A 15,529-nucleotide genomic window follows, 5' to 3' on the forward strand; every position below is an offset into this window, starting at 1 on the left:
TAGGTGAATTCCATTCACAAAGTCCAGGGCAAGCAGAAGCTGGTTCCAGTAAGAAAAGGCGACTTTGCAGAGAATGGGCTAGCTGACAGAATGGAGATGGCACATCTCCCTGCCCCTTGCACGTTAGCAGTGCAGTAGAGATCAGTGGAAATCCTCATAATGTCTTTTATCTTTAGCAACAGAGCTTCCCAGAAAGCTTGGGATTTCTTTTCTCCCTACAAAAGAAAAAAACCAAACCACACTCTGATTATGAGGTATTTTTTCTGTTTTTTTTTTTCCCCAAGAAAAACAGAAATAAAAAGGGTTTTGGCAGAACAACACTGTCAAAAATTGTGCTGCTTTGGGGGTTTCACTTTCTTGACTTTTTTTTTTAGGTGGATAGCTTGCAAATTTTGTGCAAACTCTTAATGTTTTGTTTCAGATCGTCTCATGTTATTGAGAAACAGTGTATAAATTTTCCAAATTAATTGTGTCTGCTTTGTTTAAAAGGGGATGAGTCTAGCAGCAGGGCATTTTTGAAGAAAGGTATGTGCTCTGTTTGGGTTGCATTTGAGTCTATTATAAATATCTAAGCCCCGAGGACCTCAGGATCAAACACTGCTTTTGAAATCAGAAATAAAACCTACAATTAAAAAAAAAAAGTCTTCCCTATTAATGTCTGCCTACTAGTTCTGTATGCATCAACATAGCTGCTTGGGAAGAACTCGAAGCGGGGTTTTATCCCTCAATTTTTTATGTGATGATTAAAGTCAGTGTAAAAGTCCTGCTGATCAGTACTGTGGTGTCAGCTGGGAGCTGCCTCGTGTGCCAGCACAGATGCACAGGACAGCCCAGCTAGCGCAGCGTGGAGGGGTTTGATTTTGTGATGATTAAAGAATTTGGTTGTGTTTATGTTTGCACAGGTTAGTACTAAGCCCATGCTGCCCTGAATCAGCAGTGAGGGATCATCTGCATTTCTAATTGAAGTGCCTTTGATTGCTTTCAGACCCCTTTAGTGATTGCTTTCTGGGAGTTGCTGTGTTTGCAAAAGCTGCCCTGGAAGAGTCGGCGTACTATGGAGCTGGGGGAGCTGGGGACTTTGGCATTTGCTGTAAGAACCAGGTAACCCATAGCTGAGGGAGATGGACTGGAGCTCAGGAAACCTTGCCCCAAGCCTGGCCTTGCCGCGTGTTTGTGCACAGCTCTTTGTTTGCTCTTTTTGCTTTCGCTTGCAATTTCCAGGGATGCTTTCACTCGGGCTGCAGACAGCATCAGCACAAAGGAGTCTTGGCCTCTGGGGTGCCGTGGGTCCAGCTGACTTGTGTGTATATGTGATCCTGGCTCAGGTCTCTGTGCTTCTTCCAGAAACTGAGGCAAGAGCTCTTTTTCTCTTTTAGGGAGTAATTAGCTCTTTATGAAAAAATTGAGAAGGACTCATGGTTCATCGGTTCTGCTAGTGGAGGCCTGACCCAGGATGGGGGGAGAAGCAGACTGAAGTCATTGCTGCCAACCAAGCAGGTCATGCTATTATCGTAGTATTCACGTCGCTTCTGATGATGTGCTCAGTTCACAGATGGGAGATGAGCCCTGGCTTCCAGGCCCTGCTGCTAAAACCTGGCTTTGACTTCTCCAAGACTGTGCTCTCTGGCAGTGTGACAAGACATCATGGCATCTCACAGGGCTGCTGAGATGTTCCAGGAGAGCAGAAGTTGCAAGGGCGACTCGGGTTGTGCGGTCACTTACTTGAGCGGTCAGGCTGCTTCTGCTTAAACCTCTGAGGGGCAGAGCGGAGGGGAAGTGGTCATAGGAAGGAAATGGAAAAAGCGGTGGATATGCCAAAATGCAGTCTGCCTGCTCTGTTTTAGTGGTAAGGTGTGTCACATGCCTGGTGGAATAGGTGCTTCTGGAAGGGCTCAGCAGCTGTCATTCCTCTAAAGACAGTAGATGTGGGGTTCTTAGAGACCAGCCTGTGAGCACGATGATTGTTTTTACGGTGGCTTGAGCTGCTGTCACAGCCCAGCGACAGAGAGCAGAGGTGACGTCTCGCTGTGCTGGGCCTGAGGCCAGCCTTGCTGAGCTCCAGGCTGCTCACCTCCTGGGTGTGCTCCCAGAGAGCCCAGTCAAATCACCATGTACGTGGGAGAGGCTCTGTAAGCTCCTCGCTTGTATTAGCAATCAGCAAACAAAACATTTTCAGAATTAAAGGAGGTGGCCAAGCTGCTGCCCTCCTGGCTGAGGGGTGGGATTCATCTTGTCCCCAAAGGTCAGTGCTCAAATCTGTGATGGCCTGAGCTTGGTGTGCACAGAACCTCAAATATTTACAATGACCAGCGATCTTTGGCTCAGTTGCAGGCCAGATAGACACCCCCCCACCCCCCGCCAGTAACAAAGAATCTGGAGAAGATCATCATCCATGGATGGGCAGAAGAGGAGTGGGATGGAACCACTCGGTTGTTTGTTCTCCTTATCTCTGGTGGAGATGGAGACTGTGTCATGCAGGGCATGAGAAGCACAGGGGCAGGATGTGGGAGGAGAAGCCCAGGGTTTGTCTGATGTTTGTAGGCTTCAGAAGTGGATCCAGAAGGGATCAAAGAGGGAACCCAGAGTGAATGGCAGGGAGCGTTCGATCGAGGCGTCTGACGCTGGTTGTCTTTATGTGGCATTTGAGACAGTGTGGGCAGTTTGCTCAATTTTTCTCTGTAGACGCTGCTTTGTTTGGAAGGTTGTAGACACATGTCAGCGGTGATGGATAGATTTGTTTGACTTCCTGTCAAATCAATGATTACTCATAGAAATCTCTTTTATTAGTTTATCATAGGAAGTGCTATGTCATTTATCCCAACAGAGGCTTGGCTAGCTGGTGTCAGTAAGCAGTGCTGGTGAGAGTTATTGCTGGGTTTTATTGTGCTGCTGCTGCTTTTTATTTTTTGACATGGTATTTATTTTTGTCTTGGATTTGCACTAGGAAAGGCTTGCTCCTCTTTTTGCCCTGATTGCAAGCTGGGTGTTTTGTCTTTCCTTTCCCATTCCAGTGTGGGAATTTTCAGGGATTTGCCTGAAGTACTAAAGTTTATCCTCACCCGCTACTAAAGTCTGACTGGACCTTGTCTGTCCATGCCTTGGCATTTTTGAGCTAATGAAGGTCTTAATTTCCTAGGCATCATAGGAATTGGAACTGATGGGTATGAATTGGAGGGAGAGAAGGTTGATGAGTCAGAGGGCAAAAGGCAATGGTGGTGTATTTCCTGTATCTTCTGCACTTGGTTTTGGTTTGCTTCATGCTCAGAGAGGAGGTGGAGCTCCCTGTCTCTAATGTTTTCGTGATGCATCCCAGCGGATGGGCTCTGCTGTTCGGGCAGATTGGGCAGTTTGATCCCTGCAGGCTCTTTGTGTGTCTGCGGGAGCTTTGGGAGCGGTGGTCCTGGCTCTAAAGCAGAGCTGGCAGCACAGGCCTGCCCTGACGTAGCCGGGTTACGTCTGTGTTCCCGTGCCCGCTCAGGCTTTGGGGTGGCCTCGCTGTTTACTGCATTGCAACCATATGGAGTTGACTGACATCCAAAAGGCCAGCTGGGTTAGAAAATGAAGTCTCTTCACGTGGGCCTTCAGGTGGAGAAGCTGGAGCCCAGTTTTTTTGGGCTCTTCTGGATGCAGCAACTTTGCTAATAACTATTCCATAATGCTTTTCAAAATCCTAAGTGGGGATAGGGAGACTTTTCTTCAGGTGTAGCTCATGCGTAGAAGAGCTGTACAAATAACTGAGGCTTTGGTTATTTGTCCCATTGAAAAATTCAGGGAATAGTTTCAGATCAATCCAAATAATATTTTTTGCCATGGAAAATTTAAATGATCTGGGGGAAAAATGGCTTAGCATCATTCTGGAAAGGGAGACGCTTTCAAATAAGTTTAATCTTAAAAATGATTTTTCTAAATGAAATCTTAGTTTGATTTAAAAAAAAAAAAAATCAAATGAAACATCTGCTGGACCGTTCCCAGGTTTTCTTGCCTGTAATAGAAATCCACAGAACTGAGAGTGCATTCTCGACCTGCTTTGTCTAGAGGGAATTCTCCCAGGGCTGAGCTGCTGCGGCTCCTCGCTGCCCTCTCCAGTGGCTGAGCACGTGCAGAGCTGTGGAGACAGCTGCTCCTGCCAAGCTAACAATGCTGACCTCTGAGTTCAAGAAGGAGAGACTTATGTTTTCAGGTCAAGAGATCCTTGGCTCAGTCCCTGCAGATAAACCAAACAGGGAGATGACTACACGAGAGCAGAGCTTCACTCTCTGGAAGATATAGAAATCATTTCAACCACCAGTGAAGCGAAACAGCTGAGGGAATTGAGGAGGGTACGACACAGCTACACAAAACATACTTTGTGTGACTTTGCACGTGTTGTTGATGCTGGTGTAGCCTCCTTTCCTCCTCTTGGAGGTTGCCCTATAACTCCGGGAACTCCTAAGTCAGGTGGGGCAATACTTTAATATGCTGGCCTGTGCCTTTCAGGAGGAGAGAAATATCTTGCAGTTTTTTCCTTGAGAAGAGATGTAGTTGGGTTGTAGGGAAAGCATTTTTTCATCTGAGCTGGAGACTTAAGCTGAATAATACACGTAGCTTTATCTGAACATGTGTTCATCAAGGCTGGAGCACCAGAGACAGGTGGATGCTCCACCAAATGCTTCTGATGCTTGTGTATCCCTCAATTGGAACGGATGCAGACCCATGTTCTGTCTTGATCCTGGTTCTTTGTTGACCTTGAGCTCTGCACAGCTGGATGTCTGGAATTTGTACCCAGCAAAGCAAACCTTGAGGGAGAACAATATCCAGCTGATGTACTGTGTCATGGTGGTGACCAAGCTTGGAGTAAATCAAGCTGTGGGGAGAGTGAGGGAGTTGTTGAAGTCTTCAATGCAAAGATAAAAGCCTCTTCTTAGATCAAAGGCAGTGGGGGAGAGGTGCAGACTTCCTGAAAGCAAATAATGAACCGAAAAACCAGTCTCCAAACATTAGGCTTGGATTTATCTCTCTCCCTGAGCCAAGGGCATATCATATGCCTCCATCAGTAGCTAATCACTTGCTGAGAAATAGTATCCTGACAAGAGACAGCAATTGCCTCCCTTCTGATGGGTTGCTAGAACTCTGTGTGGTAAGAAAGCAATAGCCTGTCGCCCTTCCCAGTAAAGGAATCTGTTCCTTCTGATGGGAAGTAAGAGAGAGAAATCAATTTGCACTGTTATCAGACTTTTCTACCCAGTAGTTAATGGGACCTAACATCTGATTTCATTCCCAGGCAGTTCACAAATTAGTGAGAAGCGCAGGGTGTAGGAGAAGTCACCCGGAGAAGGAACAGAGGTATGGAGGAATCCTCGGGAGAGGTGCGCAGCATTTGCCAGCCCAGGGGGGCCCATTAGTTTTGCCAGCATGTAATGCAGAATGTAATGATTGTTCCAAACAGAAATGATTTAACCTTGAATGAGGGAAACATAACCAAACAGCAGCGGTGGAACAATAAAGAAATTCCATCTCTGATCTCTTGTGACCCACGTTCTGCTCAAATGGCTCAGATGTCACCGATACATTATTTTCATGAGTGACTGTAAGTGCATTATGCATGAGTGTGTGGCCACTGGTGGATAAACTGAGAATTCTTCAAGGGAGCGTATATAATCTATTTGATTTCATGGAGCTGGACTGTGCTCCTCTTTTTTTTTTTTTTTTTTTTTTTTGAAAGATGGTTGCTGCTCAGCAGAAGAGTGTGATTGTGCCTGTACGAGTTTGGCACAGAAAGGGATTTGTCACGCGGTCCCCTGTGGGTAGGAATTGTTGCAGCCCCCAGCAAGAGGCTTTGCTTTTTGGCTCAAGTGGTAGCAGCATGTTTGGCTGGCTCTACATGCTGGGTTTGTTCTTGGTGCATCAGTTCAGGGTGAAGCTAAAGAATACATAGCTCCAGCTTTTGGCATGTACCTAGGTGGCATGTCACATGGTGGCAGTGCCACTTGCTATCCCTGCTGCTGGAGGGGACATAGCAAGGTAGATCAAACTTTGCCATACCAAAAGTAATCCAGTGTATCTTGCTTATCTGAAAAAGGTTAGGTGTTCTCCTACCACAGTGGTTTGGGAAAGCAAGACATCGCACAAGCTACCCTGGAGGTCAAAAGGCTTCAGGGACAGCCTGGTGACTGCTAGTTCGAATCTCACTTGTGCTGTTCTGTTTCCTAAGCATGTTGTAGGGTGTTTCTGACCCCTGCCCTGCAAGGCAGTCAAAGCCATCCTTTCTGCAAGTAAGGGTAACAGAGGATGGATAAGCACAGTTTGGGCAGAACGGGGACTGTTGGCGGCCCTGCCTCTTACCAGCCCATTCATACTTCTTTGCAAACTCCCACCGTCCCTCATCCTTAGAGAAGTGTCCTGTCCCAGAACCAGTGTCCTGTTCTCCAGTGCAGTACTTGTATGGCAGTGGAGGCCCATCCTTCCTGCCCTCTGCATTTCTAAATACAACCGATTGCTACATCTGTCATCATAAGTTAAAATATCTATCTGTCTTGTAGTAAAGGAGTCAGTCTGAGTGGCCTGGCTGTATCTGAAGAGCTGTGGCTGTGCCAGAAGCACACAAGCTCTGCAAGGACCAGGTGGTTGAGAAGTGGCTCTCTGCATTGCTCTGGGTCTTCTCTGTCCTGGAAAGATGAAATAAGGAAGCTGCGTTTTCCCAGAAACAGTCTGAGAGTCCAGCAGGGCTGGCTCCAGCATCTGGGTTCGTCTCAGGATCCTGCTGCCTGAAGAGGAGCTGGGTGTGGGGGTGTTGAGGAGACCTGGTGCAAGGCACGATGCCTAGCATACAGGTACATGTTGAAGTATGCAGGATTTAACAACTGTATGTGCAATGGACAGATGTCTAGGGAGAAATAAGGGTGGATCATGCTTTTCCAGAGGCAGAATATAGGTGTTGTGATAATGCATCAGCTGCGCTGCCTGAGCACGCTCCGAAACCTGGTAAAGGCTGTTTTGCACTGGGCCTGCAAAGCTAGTCTCTTTATTAGTTCTCCTTAATAGCTTGCCCTGTACAAAACTAATGGCTCCTTTACCCCCCTGTTTCTGGACGCTGGGTTTTCCCCCTGAAGCACAGGGCCTCTGGCCGTACCTTTCTCAGGGACCAGAGCGCGGTGCACGGGTTTCTCTGTGTCCCTGGGATCTGGGCTGCAGCATTGCTGCCCCGCAGGTAGGAAGTAACAGCCTGCTTGAAATGAAAGCATGTTTGTTCATTAGGTGAAACAATACATCAGAGGGAAAGGGATTTTAAAACAACAAAAGGCCCACAGCATATTTTACCTCATTTAATCTTACAAGCTGTGTTTGATAGGCTTTTCTTTTCCCTTATAGCTTACATTCTCCTAGCAAAGCTGAAATTTCCCTCCTGGGCTTTTTTTTCTGCTCTCCCCAATCCATTCTTTCCTTGCTTGGTCAAATGGTCCCCGGGAGCACCCAGGCAGTCTCAGTCCAAAAGGCTGTCTAGTGCCAAGGGGACAAAAAGGTCATGTCAAATGGGTGGGTGTTCGGCTACGGATCTAAGGGACCGCACAATGCATCAACATCGCTGCAGTTGGTAGCCCCAAGGGAGTATTTTTCCCCCCAGGAGTTTGTTTAATTTGGTTGTTTGGGTTTCATTTGAAACTGTTTGTAGACTTTTGGCTACCAAAGAAAGATCAGCTCAGCAGTTAGTACTGTAGAGGTGTAAGGAGTGTGGGTTTTTTCATTGCTGCAAACATTTGTCCCATGTCTTGGGGCTATGGTTTAGGTACAGTCTGTGATCGACTCAGTCATGACTGCACTGAACTGGAGGTTGCAGACCAGGGACAGATGGAATGGAAGGCTGGAGCTGTATGGGATTTTTCAATACTGGTTGTGATCACCTTGTTGACTTCTCTGCAGTTTGGGCCAGGGGGGCGCACTCAACTGGTCTGTAGGATGTCCAGTTGCCAAGGGACGCTGAGGAGCACCCACCCCAGATCCTGTTTCCTCCAGGAGCAGAGATGAAGGCAAGAGGCGCACATTCCTGAACATTCAATTCCCTTCATCAACTTTAGGTTCCACCGAATTAGTTTGTGCTCGTGAAGCTGGGAGAAAATAAGCAGTACCATTTTCTCCCCTTACCTGAAAAGTTGCTGCTTTGGCATCTCAAAACTTGGTAACCCAGCTGCACTGATGTTGCTTCTGAAAAGAAATAGGGAGTTATAAGGATTCAGGGGAATTACTCTGTAGACATGTAGAATATTTGCAAAACTAAAATGTCGTACATCACTGTAATGTCTAAAAGCGTGAAGCAGTGGTGCAGGACACTATTGACTTGTGCTTGCTGTGCCCCCCGAGACTGTGTGCCTCAACAAAGTACCAGGATTAGCAACAGTTTGTGCCAGGCAGGGTTCTGAAATAAAATCCAGGTGACAGGTCCACCTTTCACTTGGTGGCCCTGTAGATGTGGTGTCCATCCAGTAGATGCTGGAATTACAGAAGGAGTAAGCAGAGTGTCATTCTTCAGCAGTTCCTGCCATTTTACAGCAATCTCTTACATTCCAGGTCATTATATGTACACTTTGTGGGGCGGGAATACAGCACTAATTAAGCTGGGCTCCTGAGCAATTTTGCACCTGTATGCTGGAGTCTGCTATTCATGAAGGGATGCTCTTCCACTCCTGAGACTACGGAGTGCTGAGCCAGAACAAAGAGCTGTGGCATTCCCATATCATCATAGGAAACAAAACCGGGCCCTAAAACGCTCACATCCACTGTGCGGAGCACCAGGCAAAGCTCTGGCTGACCTGAAACAACTCACTTCATCTCTCTTTTCTTTTTCAGCTTTTGTCATATCCATTCTCTCGCGCGTGCTCTGGGGCAGGAATTTTCTCTTATTATGTATGTGCATGCAGAACGATGAGTCTTTGATCTCAGCAGCTACATCCTGTAGTACAGCAGAAAGAGTATTTAATAATAATAGTAAAAATCTGATTAATAATTTTAAACTTCTGTGCATATGTGCCTCTCTAAGACACGTGCAATCCCCGTCTGGCTCCTGAGACAATACATCTGCACTGAGAGTGTAAACAGGCCGCTTGCCCTCTTTAAAAAGTCCATACTTAACTGGATCAATGCAACTGGGAGGATGTTGTGCTATTTTGTCTTTTTTTTTTTTCCTCCCAGGGTTCTTTAAAGCCCACATAGGACTCTGCAGAGTCCTGTAAAAACCCATCCCAGGTGAGGCACAAGGAGGATGCGTGGGGGACAGGAGCATTGCTGAGGAGGGGAGGGTGGCACTGTGTTATGCTGTGCCTGGCTGTAGGCAGGCTTGGTTGATTTGGGCAACTTGGGCATGTTCTTGGGAGCCCTGTCTTTTCAGGAACATTGTCAGAAAAGCCAGTCGAGGCTCTCCCTTGTTAGCTTTGAGCTACCTCCTTCTCCATGCAGAGATGAAGGGCTGTTTGGCATGGCAAGAATTGGAGGGGAGAGAGGGCCTTTCCCCACCTTGCCCGTTGGACTGCACACCAAGAGTACTGTATTTTCTCCTGGATTCTTTCAGGAGATGCTTCATGAGCTCAGAGGTGTTACCTCCTCAGCCCGAATGCCCACAAAGGTGCTTGTGGAGCACAAGGAACACACGGCTGGTTTGCTTTGTGAAGGGAATTGTGCCTTGTACTGCTGATGTTACAAGTGAGCCTGACACAGCTCATTTTCTTGCCGTGCCTTTGTCTTTAATTTTGGAGGATGTACTTTTCCTGACAGAATTTCCAATTCAGTTCATTTTCTCTGTCTGCAGTGGGAAGGGAAAAAAATAGGTGGTTTGAGGGGCTTGCTGCGTGTATTATTAATTGTCCTCAATTCAAGACAGTGTAGGTTTTTTTCTGCCTGATATTCCCATTTTCTCATAACTAATACTGGCTGCAGAATTTGAAAGAGGTTTGACGTTTGGAATGGTATGGATTTCTTTGTGATGGTAGTGTTTTTAAAACTAGAAAACGAGGCTCTTCCGTTTGTCTGAAGCTAAAATGGCACAGTGTTGGAGTCATCAGTCAATGGAACTGTGGGTTGTAGAGCAGTTGATTAATGAAGTTGCCTACGTCTCCTGGGCTGCCTGAAACATCACCCAGAAGATGCTGTGTCAGAACCTGTCCACTAGACATCATTAAATCTGCAGAAGCAGGGAAATGCACATAGATGAACGGGTTTGGGTCATTCCCAGCTCTGTTGATCCTGTTATAAGGCAAGTGTGGTCTTGGATAATAAGCAGTATTTCATGTTGGGGCTATGGGGTGCTGCATGTTTATTCTCAGGGCTGTCAGCTCATGTTCCCACAGAGCTCAAGGTCCCAGGTGGCATGAGTTTTGCGATTTCAGCTCAGTTCCTGATGAACATTGTCTCATGGCAGGGTAAAAGGGTGTTTTCAACTCGGTGGAACACAATTCAAGTTTCGTTTTGTTAAAGCTGTTTAGATAAATGAAGCACTTCAGCCCAAAGGAGGTGAAACAGTCTCTGGACAGCAGGCTTGGGGTCAGAGCGAGTGTCCTGTTTCCATGTGAACCGCATCTGAACCAGGGAAACAACACATTTCCCAGAGGAAGTAAGTAACCTGCTAATGAATCTCAGAGAGGAGCAGTCAGATCGCTCTGTCCTTGATGCACACTTTTGGTTCCTGCGTTTCTTCTTTTTTTTTTTCACCCCACAGTGATTCTCATCTTTTCTTGTAATTCTTCTCAAGGCACTTGCACTTCCAGCAAATGTTGGAGGCAGTGGTGGAGCGCGGGGTGACTGCTGCTCCATTTCAGATGGAAGTGGATGGGGAAAGTGTCTGCCTGGAGCTGACCACCTCCCTCAGACGTACACATGAAACACCCATTTAGCGAGAGGACTGGCCCTGGGAGGAGTAGCTGTTCCAGCCTATGATTGAAGCGTGACCGGTCCCCATCTCTCAGGTCAGCAGCCAGCCAGGGTTTGGTAAATCCCGTGCTGGAGTGAGCAGAGAAGCAAGGGAGGAACTGGGATTCTCTCCTACCAGAGCTCCATTTGGGACAGCTTTCTTGGCTATTGTGGGCCAAGGGTAATGTTCACGCTACTCTTATCTCTACCTTCATCTTGCTTGGCTCAGGCTTACCTGCTGCATGCTAAGCCTGCAGTTCCCCACTTCATCATAGCGAATCCCCGTCTCTGAATCTCATTCCTCGTTAGACCCTGACCTGAGTCCAACCACTTTCTTACTGTAGTCTAGACAGACCCTCCACAGGGAGCAGCTCTGCCCTGACCTTGCTTGCAGCAATTGTTCTAGCTGTTGTTTCTTTGGCTTTCCTGGAGCTACCAAAATGGGATTGTCTCCTCTGCCTCCTCTTTCCTTCCCCGGCTAGCCCCTTTCAGCTCGGCCCCCTCCTGTGCTGCCCTGCGGTTCATTCTCTCTGCAGCGTGTGCTGCTGAGCTTGTGGTGGAATCCAGCCATGCTCCTGCTACAAAGGCAAACATCTAAAGCCAATCAGAGCATGTCCAATAGGATTTGTGGTGCTTCCAACCTCTCTCTGTTATTGACTCCCCCTTTCAAGTATGGCTAGGGCTTTATCTGTTGGTAATAGGAGAATTAATAATTTCCTTTTTTAAAAAAAAAACACCACAGTTTAAAACCCCCTCCATCTTTTTATTTATTTTTTTACATAAAAAGGCAAGTAAAAGACATACCAAAGTTGTTAAAAGTTCAAAAAGAACGCTAATCCCTGTAATGTGGACTAATCAACTTTTATCCAGACAATCCCCTTGTATCTCTCAGGCCTGAGTGTGGTTAAGGATTCCCATCAGCAAGTACTGGGCTTTAACTCCTTCGGAGCTGCGTTACAGCCTACAGTCACTCTTCCTGGAGCGATATTGCTATGTGCTCACTCAGAAATGGTCTGGTATGTCGTTGGACTCAGAACAGCTTCAAAAGTACTTGAACTTTCCTGGTTAATATTTTAAATAGCTGTGGAAACACAAAGTTCTCGGAGGGCTGAACCATCCCAGTGTGAAGATCTTTAGTGGAACTGCTCCAGCTTCAGTTGTCTGAACTGCTGGGTATAAAGGGACATGGGATCTTGGCAGGACACTTAAAAATTCCTCAGTACAGTGACTCTGGGAATGATTTCTCCAGCAGCAGACCTGTGGTGTGTAGGACATAACAGCCAGTGGAGTCAGCCACGTTCAGCTTGTGCTTGTTTGGATGCCCGTTTGCTGCTCCAGCATTCATCCCACTCTACCTGTGCACATCCTGGGGAAGGGTAGACTTGTTCCCCCCAGCCAGAAATCTTTTCTTTCCCTTGGCAAAGATGATGCTATTTGAAGAGCTCATCTTCAAACAGTATCTTAAGGTGTGTCTGTCATTCCCCACATTAATTCAAGTTCAGTTTTGATTGGTGTCAAGCCTACAACAAAAAGCAGGCTCTGCCACTTTGACTTAAAAAACCAAGGGAGGGAAAGGGGGTTTTTTGTTTGCTTTTTTAAATTTTGTTTTAGCAGTCTCAGGTCTTGGAGTACTAGGTACTTGGGTACACTGGGCTTTACAAGAGATTCTTTGGTGCTTTCAATACTATATTAATATCCCTGGATGATTTGTGTGCTGCAATGAGACTTCTGCAGCTGCAGAGCTAAAAACGGGAGATGGTGATGGTCTTTTTTGGAAGGGAGAAGCAATGTAGAATGGCTCAGCTGCAGAGACAGATGTATTTGTGCTCGCAAAATCACTGCCAGAGGTAGACAAATAGCCACACTGTTTTAGGCCTATTAACAGTTGTTATAGTAAAGCCTTCTGCTTCTTTTTTGTTTTAGAGAGTAGGATGCAATTTAATTATTCTTTACTGACAGGCATTTCAGCTGTCCCCTTTTCACTGGCAATAACAGACCCTGATCTTGTGTTTTGCTTGTTCTCTGAGGTTTGCTGGGCTTGTGTGATGAGTGGCATGCATTTGACCCCAAGGGGCTTGCACGTGTGTACCTGGTGCTTAGGTGCTAAGGATGAGAAGATAAGCTTGATCTTCTTTGTCCCAGGCTGGGTGGTAGCTGGGAGTGGTTATTTCCATTATTCCATAAATCTGCAGCTTCTCAAGAAAGAGAAGCTTAGTGTTAGCGATGTGTGCGAACAGGGGGGTAGCTGAGATAGTTTTTGAAACTCTGAGCATCTAGTAACAGTCCATCCCTTTGACTCAGGGTTAGTTGAGGCTGGACGTCCCCACCATGTCTCCCTGGTGCACTGATGAGAGCAGGATCTGGTTCCAACGCACTGCCGTGGGCTGTATGCAAACTGTAACCCACCCGTGTGATCTCTGTGATGCAAAGCAAGGTGTGATTGCACCCTGCCTCAAACGTGGCAGCTGGATCCCAGCGGGATCAGCAAGGAGCTTGTTGGATCGGGTTTGCCTTTAGCAGCATGTCAGCTCATGTGAAAATGGATGAAAGAAAATCCAGGCAGAATAGGAGGAGAAGGGACAAGGGCTACTTCAGACCACAGGAGTTGCTTGCCACCAGCAAGTCAGTTGCCCTTAAGCAGCCCTTGCCTACTTTGCAGTCATCCAGACATCGAATTTCTTAAGATTTCGTGTTGCTTCTCCAAACTGTGATAAGGATCCTATCAGCCGTTAAGCAGCTTCCCTTGAAAGCTGTTATACATTGGGGAAAAAAAATGGAGCCTTCTCAATGAATAGTTCATATTTAAAACAAAAATCAAGATGCTTTTCTGATTTAATAGTTCCTTAAATATTTTGTAAACAGCTCAAAATGTTTTTGTGGTTTTTTTGTAATTTTTTTAATGGGTAAATTGAATTCTTTTTCCTGAAATAATTTTTAGCGTTTTTAAATTTCCTCTTTGAAGATGTCTGGGCATTTTTCTAAAATGACTTCCACTGCCTGGAGTGATTTAGGGGTTAACAGGTTAATTAAATGTTGGAGCAACTCACTGAGGTGTGCGCTGGCTTTTCTACCGCTTGGCGTTGGAAAAATCAAGATGGGATGTGGTCCCTGGGCAGCCTTCTCCTCGCCGGTGGAGGGGAGGTGGACTAGACAGGATTACCCCGGTGAGCACTCCTATGCAATCTCTGATTTCTGGGAGCGTTCTCCAAGGAGATCCCTGGTACCAGTTAATTACTTGTCCGCCTGGGTACAGATTCCCCTCTTGGGTCAAGCCTCAGTATTGATGCTTACAAAAAAAGCCCTGCATCAATCCACTGGGGCTGCCTGCATGTCTGTGGGCCCCTGTGGGAGGGGAAGGCTGGCTTCAGGGACATTGCTTCTGTTGTCGTGCTTTACGTCTGCCCACCACCAAAGGGTGTAGCAACAGTGGGTGCCGTGGAGGCAGGAGACCTTCTTCACTGGTGCCATACAGCTGCAAAGCATCTGATGCTTGCCTTAGTCCCCACAGCAGCCATGAAAACTGAGCGAGGTGCTCGGCTCCACTCCAGGTCTGACCAACTGGGAATTTTCTCTGACTGCATCCTGCATAAAGACCGCAGACTTGGCGAGGAGGACCCCATACCCTGTGATCTAGAGAAACTGGCGCTGTTCGCGTGTGGCCTTGACAACCCCCAGCCTCGTAGCCAGCTTCCCCCCCGCCGATGCTCAAAGTCGAGATGGAGCAAAATCTTTTAATTTATTTCTGAATGTGAATGACTCAAATATGCCACATCTATCATTGTATCTCCTTAACTAAATGGATTAATTTTTTTGTCCTCTTCACAGGCTTAATTAGCAATCTGCAACACAAATTAAATCACTATCAACTAATTCCAACTATCCCTTCAGAGATAGCCATTAGCTAGCTAAATAATCTGGTTAGCATTGAAATGAGCCTGCGTCCTACCCTGGAAACACCATCGTGATTTCACAAAGTTGCTTTTTTTAATTTCCTCCCTCTGATGCTGATAACACTTTGTCCTTCCTAATGAGGGCAGCAGTCACTTGTGCTTGGAGTGTGCTCCTTTGCAGGCATTTAAGCAGGGTTTTGGGTGTTTGGGGTTTTTTTTTCTTTCTTTGTTGCTGTTTTAGGAGACAGCTGGTCCATGGTGAAGGTTCCTGTTCTGACAGAAAGAGGGAACAGAAAAGACAACTTGTCTCTAACTGATCATGGACTAACTCAAGTGCAAGGTTCCTTTCATGCACCTGTAGGTAAACACCGGGATATCTAGTGTATCTACCTCTGTGGGCCAAGACACACGTTAATGTCTTGGTTTAAATACATGGGCAAGCCTTCAGAAACCTTTGGGGACACTGAGAAAGCTGGATAAGCCTGTGGTCTTTCAGGCAAACAGCCAGGGCCTTGTGGACTCCATCCCACTGTGTCTCCTTTGCCTTTTCTCTTCCATGGTCCAGCACCATCAGCAAAAGCTAGTTGCAAAAGTGCAGTTCTCATCTGGCATCATTTTATAGGGCTTGGACAAGGAAGGTCTGATAAAAGTTCTGGGACACTCCTGGCCAAAGGCCTTGCCAGACCTCTACAGCCTGGGAAACCGGAGACTGCTGAGGTTCCCACTGAGGTATTTTTGTGCGTTTCTGCTTAGGTGGCTTTCTAACA

The sequence above is a fragment of the Chroicocephalus ridibundus genome, chromosome 6 (assembly GCF_963924245.1).
Source record: "Chroicocephalus ridibundus chromosome 6, bChrRid1.1, whole genome shotgun sequence".
In the NCBI taxonomy this organism is placed as follows: domain Eukaryota; kingdom Metazoa; phylum Chordata; class Aves; order Charadriiformes; family Laridae; genus Chroicocephalus; species Chroicocephalus ridibundus.